At 48.9% G+C, this 14,440-nt stretch overlaps 1 long non-coding RNA gene across 1 annotated transcript; it reads left to right on the top strand.

Annotated features, from left to right (window-relative positions):
• The first annotated feature begins 2,601 nt into the window (after window positions 1–2,601).
• LOC141731410 (uncharacterized) lies at window positions 2,602–10,249 on the top strand. Its single transcript, XR_012583497.1, has 3 exons — window positions 2,602–2,694; window positions 2,844–2,990; window positions 7,513–10,249. It is a non-coding gene; the product is annotated as an uncharacterized LOC141731410 (long non-coding RNA).
• The last annotated feature ends 4,191 nt before the right edge of the window (window positions 10,250–14,440 follow it).

The following is a 14,440-nucleotide window of genomic DNA, read 5'->3' as shown; positions in this document are numbered from 1 at the left end:
AGCAGCCTGGAGCACCCATCCTGGAAGGGGCACAGCTCCAGGGAGCCAAGCAGGGCAGCAGAGCAGCTGGAGCTGCACAGTGCAGGGAAAAGAGCATTTGGAGAGCTCCAGCCTCCTCTGGGTCAGAAGTTCACATCTCCAAAAGCCAGCCTGGTTTGTGCAGTGCTTCTGGATTCCTCTCACAGGGAAAAGGCCTGAATGATGTCCTCTGTCAGCCCTGACTGGCGAGGAGATTCTGCCTCATCCTGGCAGACAAGGACCTGGCTGGAGTTAGGGATGACTTCATCAGCCCTTGGCCAGCCTGAGCCCTGCCTGGGCTGTGCCAGAGCTGCTGCTGCCCTTCAGCTGTCCCCAGCTGTAAGAGCCAAAATGAGAGATGCACGACTCCAGGGGCTCTCCAAAATGCAGTTTATTCCATCCAAGACATTTCAGCACTCCAGGGTTGTGGGTGACAGAGCTGTGCCTACAGCTGTCAGCTCCAGCTGCAGGCAGGCCTGGACACCCTGAGTTTAGATTACAATGCATTATATACTTTGGTTTTGGTTACAATGCATTATATACTTTTCTTTTGGTTATATTGCATTATATACTTTTCTTTACTGACCATCTTAATACAGTAGAACCAATCTATACCTTAACTATTATCTATTGCCTATCATAACTACTATAATTACCATATTCATGTTACTATTCTCCAATCACTAAAAGTTAGTACATTACAGGTTAAGCTAGAAGTTGTTTTTCAGTCTTCTTGCAGTAGAAAATTCTGAGGCCTTTTTTCTACTTGCAACTTTTGCTGACTTGTTTGCCTGTGCTCTCTTTCTGCTTGGTAAAAACATCTTCTTGTTTGAGGTGGGGTTTTTTTTTTCTCCAAGTCATAAAAACCCCTTCTAACTAACACAACCTTTGCCTCCTTGGTTATCCAGTAAGACTGGCTCAGCAATTCTTTTCTTCATATCAAAACTTGCTTCCATCTCTATTATTCTTCAGATTCTGCATTCAAAAATCATTCTGCCAGGCATACATATCTGTGAGACTTTCTTGTCAAACTTTCATCCTTCCCAACAGCCAGTCCTTGCACACTCCAGCCTCCAGAGGATGCTCAGGCATGCTGGGGAGCAGCCACCTCTGGCTGTTTTGTTGCCAGCTGTGAATGAGTGCCTGGAGAGAGGCAGCAAACGTGTGATGTGAGATGAGAAGGGGGCTGTGAGCCTCCTGCTCCTCCCTCGGTGCTCTCCAGACAACATACAAGGGGAAAAAGAACAATTTGTGCAGAAGAAACAGAAGCAAGGAGCTCCTTGGAGCTGGCAGGGAACAAAACACACAGGAGGAAAAAAGGAGGTGTCAGATTGGGAAGAGTGGGAAGAGCTGGAGAAGGGAGACAGGCTCAGCTGGGAGGGAGGTTCAGGAGCTGGGTTGGACCCTGTGGGTGAAAGATGTTCCTTGAGAAGGAGAGGGAAGCGTGCATGGGTGTGATGGTGTTCACAGGGGGCCGAGGATGAGGGAAGAGACGAGGATCTGACTCCATGTTTCAGAAGGCTTGATTTATTATTATATATATTACATTAAAACTATAATAAAAGAATAGAAGAAAGGATTTCATCAGAAGGCTAGCTAAGAATAAAATAAGAAAGAATGATAACAAAGGTTTATGTCTCGGACTCTCTGTCTGAGCCAGCTGACTGTGATTGGCATTAATTAGAAACAACCACATGACACCAATCACAGATGCACCTGTTGCATTCCACAGAAGCAGATAATCAATGTTTACATTTTGTTCCTGAGGAATCTCAGCTTCTCAGGAGGAAAAATCCTAAGGAAAGGATTTTCCATAAAAGATGTCCATGACACATGGGATGCCAGCTAGGAGCAGAGAGGGTTTCTCCTCTCACAGGGCATTGCTGAGGGTGGCACAGGCACCTCTTTGGGTGCCAAGGGACAGCAAAAGGGACAGCAAATGGGACAGTTTCCTCTGCTGCCCTGGAGGAAACTGCTCTGGTCAGGTCCCTGCTGCTGCCACACCAGCAGTTATCACATTTTGGGGGATAAATGTGACCCAAGCAGTCACCACATTTTGGGGGACGAAAGCAGAACCCTCCTTTTGCTCTCCATTGAGGTGCAGGAGGGAGGCACAGCACACAGGGGTCCCTGGGGAGGGCACAGGAGGCTCCCCTGGCACCTGACTGTCCTCATTGAGTGGCCATCGATCAGCTGGCCCTGCCCATGGTGATGATTGTGGGTCGATGCTAATTAATCCATTTGCATCCAGAGCTGGATGCCTGGGAGTGTGGGGGGTGCCAAGGAGGCTCATTTGGGCTGAGAAATGAGGTTTTAATGCAGCCTCTGCATTCCCTTGCACTCTTTGGGCACCCCAGAGCTTCCCCTCTCCCCAAATCCCTCGGTCAGAGGAGACAGGGAAGGTCTGGAAAAGGGATGGAGGGATGAATTCCCAAACTGTGCCTTGATTGTAGCCCAGATTTGGAGCCTGATCCTACAAGCAGAGAGCCCCCAGCCCTGTCTGGAGGAACACAAACAAAAATCTCTGCTCTTGCCACTGAGATTTCCATTCTGTGCTTCTCCTCCTCTGTCCCCACCCACAGTTTGATTTAAACACTCGCTGGGTGAGCAGCTCTTCTCCCTGTGATCCTGCAGGGATGGCTGCTCCACTCTGAGCCTCCAGGTGACCTTTCCCAGGTGAGTTCTGCCTTCCTGCAGAGTCCTGCTGCTCACACAGGGCCCCAAGAGCTCCTCTGAGCTCCCTGCAAGGGGCTCCTGCTATCAGCAGCTTCTATCTGCAGAGCAATTGATAACAACAAATAATTAAAAATGCATTTCTGTTTCAGCAGCCTCTGGGTGCTCTCTGAAGCAAAAACAAGAGCTCATCAGTGTGGAGGCCCACAGGAAAATGTGTTTTTCTCAGCTGTGAAGTGTTGCTCCTGAATCCTTTCTTATTCTGGTCTGTGTCCATCTTATCTGCTGCTGCTCCTCAGGTCAGAGGCTGCATCTTCTCTTCCTCTGCACTGTGAGATGCCAAATGCAGGCAATTTGTTGTTATTTTTCCATGCTGTTTGCTTGCCTTGCTTGATTTTGGAGCTGAAATGACATGTGGAGGGGATGGAAAAAGCTCTGTTGCTGCTCTTAAATAATTCCCTGTGTAGATGAGGCTTCTTCTGGAATGTGAATGGGCTTTCCAGATGTAGCTAAAATCCACTTCCAGCTCCATCCTGCTGCTTGGCCTGGGGTCAGGAGGTTTGGGAGGGGAGGTCAGCTCCATCCCTAAATTCCAGCCTCCATCCCTGCAGTGTTTGTGGCCCGAGCTGACCAAGGGGGAGAAGCCACCAGAACACCTCAGAGGACACTGACCCCAACCTCCAGCACTGCTGGTTATTATCAATAAATAATCAATTTATTGATTAGCTAGAACCAATTAATGCTGTTTGCAGGGCAGGTTGTGCTATGCTGGGGGTGACAGCACCTCCCACCATGGTCCCCACACGAGGCAGACCCTGCTGGCCTGGACATGGATCCAGCACCCTCTGGAATGTCCCTGCTTGTTCCCCGTGCTCCATTGCCCACCCTGGTGCTGCCAGGCGTGTCCCTGCTGCCTGTGCCACCCACGGGGCACGGAGGAGCCCCCAAAGGAGGGATGGCAGTCCCCAAAGGAGGGACACCACTGTGTCACCATGTCACCGTGTCACCACGTCCCCTGCCCCAGCCCGGGGTGCAGTGCCCATCGTCTGCAGGATGCTGGGAGCCACTGGGTGTCAGTAGCATCCCACTTCCCTGCCTGGAGCCGGGAGGGTGAGCTTTCCTCCGTGGAGAGCAGCTCCATCTCCCCGGACAGCGCCTCCATCCCCCCCGGGATCAGCTCCATCCCTCCAGGGAGCAGCTCCATTCCCCTGGACAGCAGTTCCATCCCTCCAGGAGCACGTCCATCCCTCTGGACAGCACCTCCATCCCTCCAGGAGCAGTTCCATCTCTCCAGGGAGCACTTCCATCCCCCTGGACAGCGGTTCCATTCCCTTGGGGTGTAGCTCCATACCTCAAGGAATCAGCTCCATCCCTCCAGGAGCACCTCCATCCCTCTGGACAGCACTTCCATCCCTCCAGGAGCAGCTCCATCCCTCCAGGAGCACCTCCATCCCTCCAGGATCAACTCCATCCCCTCAGGAGCAGCTCCATCCCTCCAGGATCAGCTCCATTCCCTCGGGATGCAGTTCCATTCCTCTGAACAGAACTTCCACCCCCTGGACAGCACCTCAATGCCTGTGGACAGCACTTCCATCCCCCTGGGAGCAGTTCCATCCCCCTGGACAGCACCTCCATCCCTCCAGGGATAAGTTACATCCCCTCGGGTCAGCTCCATCCCTCCTGGAGCAGCTCCATCCCCCTGGACAGCAGCTCTATCCCTCTGGACAGCACCTCCATCCCCCCAGGATTAGCTTCATCCCCTTGGGATGCAGTTCCATCCCCCTGAACAACAGTTCCATCCCTCCTGGAGCAGTCCCATCCCTCCAGGGATCAGCTCCATCCCTCTGGCAAATCCTGCTGGGAGCTCACACCCCTGTGTGTCCCTGCCTTGCTGCCTGCCAGGGCAGTGGGGAGGAGGAAAATGCAAGAGCAAAAACCAGCACAATGCTGTAGGACAGAGCAAAACTTTTCCTCTTTCTCTTCAGAGGTTTTCTCCTTCCCCAGGATGACAGAATTCCACACAAGTGTTTTCAAACTCGGGTTCATTGTGCAGCAGCAGAGTGGTTTCAAGTTTGGCTAGGACTGAAACACTCTCCAGTTCTGGATCTGTGGCCTGGAGGCAATTTGCTGACCCTGGAGTTCAGATTCTTGTGCAGAGATGCAGAGCTGTGTTTGATGCCCCCATCCCACAGCAGCCTGGTGGGGACCAGCCCAGAGAACAAACTGCTGCTGGAAGAAGATCTCCCTGCATCCCTCACTCCCCATTCCTGCCCTTTGAACTTCCCTTTTCTGTTTGCTTCACTTAAGCAGCTCCAACAACCAGAACTGCAAACTCTTGGTGGGCTTCTTTGTTTTTCCTCCTGGCCCAGAATTTCATTTTTTTTCTGGAAACAACTATTTATTTTTCTCTGCTGTTGCTTTCTGCTTTCATCTCTTTCCTGTTGAAGTCAGCAGTCCCTCTCCTTGTGAATCTGCTGTCCCTTGAGACATTCCTGATTTTTCATCCCCTTTTCCATACTCCTGGCAGCTCAATCATTTTTCAGCCTGTCTTTCCTCATTCCCAGCTCGGTACATTTATTTTCAGGGGGATCTCTGGGTGAGGTGCTGCCTCCTTTACCCCACCCTTACCTTGGCACAGAGATTGGGAAGAAGGAAAGTTTCCTCTGGGATGGAAGGATGGAGTCCCAGGCTCTCAAGGAGGCTGTGCCCTCCTGGAATTAAATCTCTGAGTGGTGGAGCTGCCCCTTTGAGCCCTTTTAAGTGTTTTTGCTTTCCCTTTTTCTTGTCCCTCCCCTGATTTTTATTTGTGGACCTCGTTTCTCCGATTAACCTCAGGGCCTGCAGGCTCCTAAGAAAGATGCTCTCACTTCATTAAGAGATAATGGAAGCTGTCAGAGGTTTGAAGGATTGCACTCGTGATGGGAGCAGGAGGGGGAAGAAATATATTCACAGCAAAGTTACATTTTCATGTAAATTGTTTAAAGATTTAAATGGTTTCTATTAGGAAGGGTCACCGGGGCTGTGCAGAGGCCTAAATTAGTCCTTCTGTGCAGAACTGTAATATTGTCTATAAATGAAAAGGAATAAAGAAAGCTGTTAATTTCTTTTTTTTTTTTTCTCCCACTCTCTCATTTCAGGCCATTTTTTTTCTCTCTCTGCCTTTCCAGCAGCCTTCCCCTGACTTTCCTTCATTTTCGGGTCTTCCTTTCTCACCTTCAGGCTGGACTTGGCAGTTTTGCTGAGAGCTGGTCCTGCCTAAGCTGAGCTGTGCCCAAGCAGGGCCAGCCTGCAGTGTCTGTCTGTCTGTCCCCAAACACCTCCTCACACAATGCCAATGCTCTGTTTGGGGTTTCCAGGCACACAGATGCCCCACGATCAGTTGATTTGTTAATGACTGTCCCAGCTGAAGGATGTCCTTGGGCTTTTTATCTCCATCTCTTCGACTGCCAGCCTCAAATAACTCTTTTTCCTGTTTCTCCAAGTGTTCTTCTCTCAGCTCCCTGGTCAGGCAGCAGCTCCATCCCTTCCCATCACCTCAAGGAAGCATCTTCACCCCACCATTGTCCCACTGTGCTGGTTTCAGTCAATCTCTGTGGAGTGTGGCTGGTTCAGGACTGCAAACACAGCTTTTCTCTAAAGGGAACATTTCCCCTGACACCTTCTGCTCAGGAGTTTGCCTTTTCCAGAGCCACGTTACAACAGAGATTTATGAGAGGGATGAACCTTCATCCCTGCCTTTCCCTTCTTAGTTTCCAGTGTCTGAGCTCCCAGCTCAGAGCAGAGGCTCCTTTCACAGGAGATTCTCTGCAGCTGCTGTTCCTCAAGGTCACCCAATTTCTCCCACAGGAGACATAGATTCCCTTCAGCTTTGGGGAATCAGCAATCCTCCTAAAGCCAATCTGTCTCTCCGTGCCCAATCCATCAACAGAGATGCCAGAGAGATGAGTCCCTGGGCCATTGTTTGAGGGGCTCCACGTGTGCTGGTGGAATCCATCCCCACATGGATTAGCTGTCCCAGCTTTTCATGACTGGAGGAGCTGATCCCCTTTTCCAAGCAGAATGCCAGGCAGTGTCACCAGGTTTGCACTGATCAGTTCAAGGTCTACCAGAGAAATGCCATTTCCATCGCAGGAGCAGGGATGAAATTCCATTTCCATCCCAGGAGCCCTGAGCTCCTGTCACCAGCTCTCCCAAGGTGGTTTTGCTCCTGGGTTTCTCCGGGAAAGGGAATTTTTGGCAGCTCCTTCAGGCCCTCTCTCATTTTTGGCTTCTTACTGCAGGGTGTGGCCTTGTGGCCACTGGGGGATGTGGTTGAACAGCACTTAACCCATCCTTTTATAAAATATATTTTACAAATATATGACAGTGGTCACAGGGGTCTGAGGATGAGGGAGGAGACGAGGATCTGACTCCATGTTTCAGAAGGCTTGATTTATTATATTATGATATATATTACATTAAAACTATACTTAAGAATAGAAGGAAAGGTTTCATCTCAGAAGGCCAGCTAAGCTAAGAATAGAAAAGAATGAATCAACAAAGGTTTGTGGCTCGGACAGAGGGAGAGCCTGCTGTGCCATGATTGGCCATTAATTCCAAACATCTACACAAGACCAATCACAGATGCACCTGTTGCATTGCACAGCAGCAGATAATAACTGCTTACATTTTGTTTCTGAGGCCTCTCAGCTTCTCAGAAAGAAAAAACCTTAAGAAAGATTTTTAATGAAAAGATGTCTGCGACATAAATATAATTTTTAAAAATAAATATAATTTTTTAAAATAAATATATTTTAGACTCTGTTCTGTGTTCTATTCCAGAAGTGGCTGGAAATGGAAGTGATTTCCTGAGGTCAGCAGAGAGGCTCTTCAGCTGTCACCACTGCTCTGCCCCACCTCCCTGAGCGTGGGAGCTGTGTTTGGTAAACTCCAGGCATATGGTGCCACTCCCAGCTTGCTGGATGCAGGAAAAGCCCTGCTTGCCACCTTGGTAATTTCATGTGCTAATTCATCCCAAATAGCTCCAGCCACTGACCTGCTTTAATACCTCCTTGCACTTCACTGAAATGGCATCAACTCCTGATCACTGGCCCCATGCTTATTTTCTAGGTCAAGCTCCTCTGTAATGTCTTCACATTCCCTGAAATCCTACTAAAATAGCCTGGTGTCGTCCTGGATCAGTAACCATTTGGAGACAAAGTCTGTTTATTATCGTGCTCAGGAATAAGTGGTGCCTGCAATAAGCAACATTTGCTCTGCAATCTGTGCCTCAAAAATTAAAGCCTCCATGATGACTCAGTCCCAGTCTGACTGGGGAGATCTAAACTCAGCCTTCAGCACGACCCACAAATTCATTGCAGAGTTCTCTCCCCCAAACAACTTTTATTTTCAGCAGCCTGGCCCATCTTTTTCCTCTGGTTTCTCCTTGCCAGAGTCTGATTCCGGTAATCTGATGCCAATCCCTGTGTGTGGAGGCAGGAATGATGGTGATGTGATACCTCCAGGTCCCTCTGTTTCTCCCAGAGCTCCCCTGGGATTTGTCAGCCTTAATGTCAGCACTCAACACCCAGAGCTAACCAGAGGAGAATTTGCTCTCTGGAAATAGCTCAGCATGCTCAGACCTTTCTCGTGGCATCAGGCCTTGAGCCTGTTGGATTGCAGGAGCAGCCTCTGACAGTCACTCAGAGCTCCCTTGGGATCCCTCCAGCCCCAGGCTGGTACCTGCAGTCAATTCCTGTGGGATTCTGCCTCTGTTGCTGTCCCAAGGGAAAGGACTATCAACAGCTTTTAGCTTAAATTCTTCTTTTTTCTTCTGTTTTTCCTTGCAGACCCCACAGCCTTCTGCTTTTTTTTGGTCCCAAATATGCAGCAGGCTCAGCATTTTTTCCTCCAAGTCCCCCCTCACTGACACCTGCCTGTTCCCAAGGTTCTGCAGGACTGGTTTTTCCCCCCATCTGCTTTTCCTCGTGTATTTTTGGTCATCCCATTTTCCTTGAGCAGCATCCTCTCCCTCTTTGCCTTCAAACCATTGCTCTCTCCAGTGTGTCTCCCTCTTTTCTGCTGAGCTGGTTTCACACTCCCATTCAGAAGATCCTGCCAGCCTGGGCTGGGATCTTTGGGTGTAAACACTTCCTTTCAGGAGCACATCTAAGATCACATCATAGATGCCAAGCCCCCAAAATCCTGTTTATTGTTGATTTGTGGGGCATTTCTTCTCATTGTCACTATTTTTCCAGATTTAAGCAGTGGAAAATCTCCCAAATGTGAGATCTCATGTGAGATCTGCTGGCTTTCTCCTCCCTTTCAGGCTTTTTATTTCCCCATGCTTGTTTCAACATCCTTTCCTCCAGCTCAGCAGCTGGAGAGGATGCTCAGGGAAGGGGCTGTGGGTGGCAGCCCAGGACTGGATTTTCCCCCCATCTTCTTTTCCTCCTGTTTTTTTTTGGTCATCCCATTTTCCTTGAGCAGTTCCTCCTCCTTGTGGAGGAGGAACATTTCCTTTATTCCTGGCATCCTGGGGGAGTTTGAATGAGAGGGATGGAGCTGGATGTAGAAGATAATTTGGCTGGCAACGTGCCACAGTACCCCAAGAGCAAAAAGAACATCCCAGATATCCAACACCACCATATTCCCTCCTCCCACCCCTCCATCCCTCTGCTGCCAGCGCCTCTGAGCTCACACCACATCTCCAGTGACCCCCGTGTCATGGAAGGACACCATCAATATTATATTTTTTGCAGACATTATCTCAGAGTCAGTTCATGCCTTGTTGCAGGTCGGGCACGCGGCCGCCAGCGTGATCCTCCAGCCTTTGCCGTTGCCCGGCGCCGCTTGGGCCTCAGGAAACTTCTTCAGCTCCTCCACGGCCTCCCCGCAGAGCTGGCGGAACACCGGCAGCCTCTTCTTGGCCTCGGGGGAGCCCCTCACATCCATGGCTCCCACCTGCACGGCCAGGGAGGCGGGGAGGTGCCGGGGAGCAGCGGAGGAGCCGCGGTCTTGGTCTGTGCTGAGGTAGAGCTGGGCTGTGGTAGGGTGGCAGGACGCGGGGCCGTGGGGGACGTGGCTGGCGCCCAGCGGGTGCGAGGCAGGGATGTTCCTGCAGCTCTCCAGGAAGATGTAGCGGATGTCCCTGGAGGTGTGGTAGGGTGTGCATGCCGGCAAGGACGGGCCGCGCGCTGCGCACTGGAACGCTGGTGCCGACATCGGTGCTGGTCTGGGGTGGGGAGGAAAATCGCAAAGTTAGCAGGGTGAGGCAGCTTGGCAGGGGTTCCCAGCAAACCCTCATTTACCCTTGGAAAAGAGAAAAAGTGAGAGGAGAAGAGAAAAGAATGATCAAAACAATTTTTATCTCATTGGTTGCTCCCATTGGCACCATTGGTGCCAAAGCAAAATACAATATGGAGATTTTTTATCCAAAGTTTTGGCGGTTGGTTTCCTTGACTAGCAAGGCCAAGCACATGTGCAGACTGTGGGTCAGCAGACAGTGACAAGATGCTGGGCAGTTGGGTTGAGTTGGGTGCTTGTGCACATTCAGTCATTCAGTTTAGATGTAGTGTAATATAATATAGAATAATATAGTATTATATATATATATATATATATATATATACACATTATATATATACACATTATATATATAATAGTAATATGTAATTTATTATTATAAATTAATATATTGATTATAAATATATATTAATGTTATAAATGTATAGTATTATTATATTATATAATATATTAAAAATATCATTTTTACATAATATGTAAATATATTATTATATATTAAAATTATACATTTTCATGGTTATAATATAATTATGATTATATTAGTATATAATATAATGGCATATTATATATATAATAAAATATATATTATAATAGATTATATATCGTATAGCATAGTGTAGTGTAGTATAGTATGTTATATTAATATATTAATATATTAATATATTAATATATTAATATATATAGTATGTTATATTAATGTAATTAATAATTAATTAGCCTTCTGATATCCATGGAGTCAGATGCATCACTTTCTCCCCATGGTCAGGGTTGCCCTGATTTACAGTAGAAAAATACCAGATCTCCAGAATCCTCCCTCCCCTTCCCTTCTCTGAACTGACCAAGTTGCCTCCAGAACAGCAACACAACTCTCACAGCAAAACTTTCCCGTCAAAACTCATCAACTTTCACAGCAAAATCAAATATCCACCAAAACTGAGGCTTTGCTGTGTCTGTATCCCAAGCTCCAGTTCACAGTTGAGTACAGCCAGCACCAGCCTGGGTGTGGGAGGGTGCTGTCAGAGGCAGACAGGTTGTCTCCATCCTTCCTGGAGCTCCCGAGGGGAATGAGTAACCACTGAGTGGATTTAGGATCTGAAACTGCCTCTTTGGGGAGAGACCGACCCTGTGCACTCCCAGCCAGCCTTCTGTGTTCTTCCATCACGACCCACTGAATATTTCAGCTCTTTCCCAGGTTTTGTACATTTGTAAAATGCAGATTCTTGGGAGGGGGGCAAAATCCCAACCTACTCCGTGCTTTGATACCTGTCTGGAACCTCCAGAGCTGACAAAGAGAGAAGACGACCAACCGGGTTCATGGATAATTCATCTCATGCATAACTCATGGCCACACATTTCATGGATAATTTAGGATAAGGGCTTGCAAGATCAGGATCTCACATGGAAGTGAAGGGTCTCTCCTGAACAAAGCTGATGGCAAACTCTAGCTGTGGGACACTGAGTTTATGCCTGTGGCAGTGTGCCAGTGGCTGGGGGAGCAGGAACGGTGTGGTTCCTTGGATGTTGGCATATCCCAACCTGGACCAGACTCAGAATGCATCTGGCACTGTGTCTTGTCTCTGAGAGTGGCCAAAATTTGGTCAGTCAGAGGAGGGGCAAGCATCCCAAATCTACCAGGAGGTCTTAAAATCCTGGGGCTTGTCCAGAAACCAAAAAGCCCTGTCCCTTGCAGCTGGGGCAGACAGGGATGATGCTGCTATCAGCTGGACCTTCTCCCAGCAGATTGAGGCAGCAGCTGGGAAATGGGATATTCACTCAGATGGGCTCAGGACCATCCACTGACCATTGGGCTGAGGACACTGGTGCCTTGTGCCACCCCAGAGCTCCAGGACAGGGCAGTGGCCTCAGGTCCCACAGGGTTTGGCTGCTGGAAACCCATCCAAGCCACCCTGCCTGGCTCCATCCATTTTCCTGCAGCTTTGGTTGGTGTCTCCAACAGGAGCACGTTGTAATTAAGCATTTTTCTCCTCATTCACTACTGCTGCTCTTTTCTCCTCTTCCAAGCCCAGTCCAGAAGGGGATGGTTGATATTTTGTGGTGTGAGAACACCAGGACTTCACGCAGCAAAGGAAGAAATTTGTGCTCTTAGGCTTGGGAAGTTGTTTTAAACCACCAGCAGGGAAAGCACGCAGCACCCAACCGGAGCCCAGAGCCTGAGACTCACAGGAGGTCGGATCTTAAAGCTCAACTCCAAGGCATCAAACATTTAAAGAGACCAGTGGAAGGCTGAATTATTCAAATCGCCCGACGTGAAACGCTTCCCTGCGAGGAGAGGAGCGCTCTCCTTCCCCGGCTCATTGTCTCTGCGGGGTGTCAGAAATGCTAAGGCTCATCCTTGCCTTCCCCATCCCCCCTGAGATACTTGGAACGAGTGAAGCACTCCCAGCTGCCAAGAAACATTGAATATTTATGAATTCCCTTAATCACAGAGGCAGGGACCATTCCAAGCAGCCTGGTTTGGCCATGTTCTGGCCTTGCCTCCTGGAGAGGATCAGGACTCGCTCCCACAGGTCGTTGTCACCACCCTGGAGCTGCTCAACAGCGGCCAGGGCAGGTGGCAAAGCCCAGCAGCAGCTCCAGGGATGGAAATATTTCATTCCTGCTCCTGCACTGCCTTCTGGGATGAGAAATACAAATTAATTTGCCTTGGGAGCAGAGAAGCAGCAAGGTCTGGGGAAAGTGTTCTGACTTCCCCACTGTTTTCTCACCGTCCTTATCCCATTATCTCCCTGCACGTGGTGTTTGTTTCAACCTCCAGAAGAAGAGCAAGCCCAATATAGACACCAAAGCAGTGATTTTTCTCTCTATTTCTCCCTTTTTACCCTTTTTCTTCTTTTCCGTTTCCCCAGCTTACAGTAACAGAGGGAACTGGAGGAATTAATCATGAGGAAAGAATTTTTCTTTGGTCAAAATGAAATCCAAGTGGGAAGAGCAGGGGGTTCACTTTCATCTTCTTGTGTTGCAGCACACACAGAAATACATTTTTTAATTCCTCCCAAGCATTTGGTATGAAAGGAAAAATTCTTGGGGCTTTTTTATTTTGATTTTCTGGGCTTTTCAGTTGGGTTTTTTGGGTTTTTCCGTTGTTTTTGGTTGTTTTTTTTTTTTTTAGGGGATTTTTTTTTTTTTTTGCTTAAGATACTTATTACCTTCTTTTAACTGGCTCTATCATGGAATGTTCAGAGACTCTGCATGAGAAAGCTTCTGAAACTGGGGGTGTCTTTCATGCAGGCACTTGTAAAAACCATTTGTGGGTGCTCTCAACCTTCCCAGGTAAAGGCAAGTTACTTCCAGTTGAGTTCGCTGAGCAAACATCTGGCTTTTAAATGAATTTCCAGGGAGGAAACAGGGTGAGAGGCTGCTGCTGTGGTGCAAGGTTGTGGCTGGGAACAAACCTTCAAAATCCCAATTTTTTTAAATAAAAGCTGCGGTGAGGGTGGTTCCAACAAGGAATGTGTGTGCAGGAAAGGCAGGAGGGTCAATGACTGGCATGAGGCATCTCTCTCCCTGCTCCCACTCCTGAGGCCACCTGGTTTGATGGAGCCTTCTCTGCTCTCAGCTCTGCCCTCCCTGGAGCCAGCAGGAGCAGAGAAGCTGCTCAAATATTTATTAAAAACCCTGATGTTCTTACAAGACTCACCGAAATCCAGGATACCTCTCTGTTTGGTCCTGACAGGAGATTAATGTCTTCAGAACACTTCCACGAGGAGCTGGATGGTATCCACCCTGGCTTTGGGGATTCTGGCAGGGGTTGTGCACTGATGTTGGAACATTCCGTTGTCAGGCAGAATTCTGGGCTGGTGTCACAAAGGAGCAAGGCCTGACCTCGTGTGGCACCAGTGGGAGGCTTTATCTGTGCTGAGATGTTGGGCATGGCCAGGATGGGAGGGACAGACAGACCCCAGGATTGCCCAGCAGCTGGCTGGAGGTGTCACTGTCCCTAATTAAGGAGAGGCAAATCCCTCAGGTAGAAATTGTCCCATGGGATGGTGCTCTGTGGTCTGGTCACACCAAAGTGGTCACAGCTGCTGACCACACATGTCACAGTCCCCTCTATCCCACCCCCCAAAGGGACACCTGAGCACTGGTGACACGATAAAAGTGCCCACACACCGCTGTGGGATTTCTACAAATGTGGGATTTGGGGACATTTTGGGCACTTCCCTTCATTTGGAAATTCCCCTGAGCAGAGGCTGCTCATCCTGGGGTCACTCAGAAGATCCTTCCACACCTTGTGCTCCCAGGCTGAGTGACAAAATCCTGGTCCCTCCTGTCAGCACAGAGCTCTCCTGGCTGCTGAAGGTACAGCAGAGCCTGCTGTGCTTCCAAAGGGCTACAGCTCCCTGTCCCAAAACATTCCTCACAGCTGTTCAACAGCTTGCTGCATTAAAAGCCATGAATGAAGTGGAGTCCTGCTTGTAAAGAAAGAGGTTGCAGGATTTTTTAG

The sequence above is a fragment of the Zonotrichia albicollis genome, chromosome 22, assembly GCF_047830755.1.
Source record: "Zonotrichia albicollis isolate bZonAlb1 chromosome 22, bZonAlb1.hap1, whole genome shotgun sequence".
In the NCBI taxonomy this organism is placed as follows: Eukaryota; Metazoa; Chordata; class Aves; order Passeriformes; family Passerellidae; genus Zonotrichia; species Zonotrichia albicollis.
This window is presented reverse-complemented; position numbering and strand designations above follow the sequence as displayed.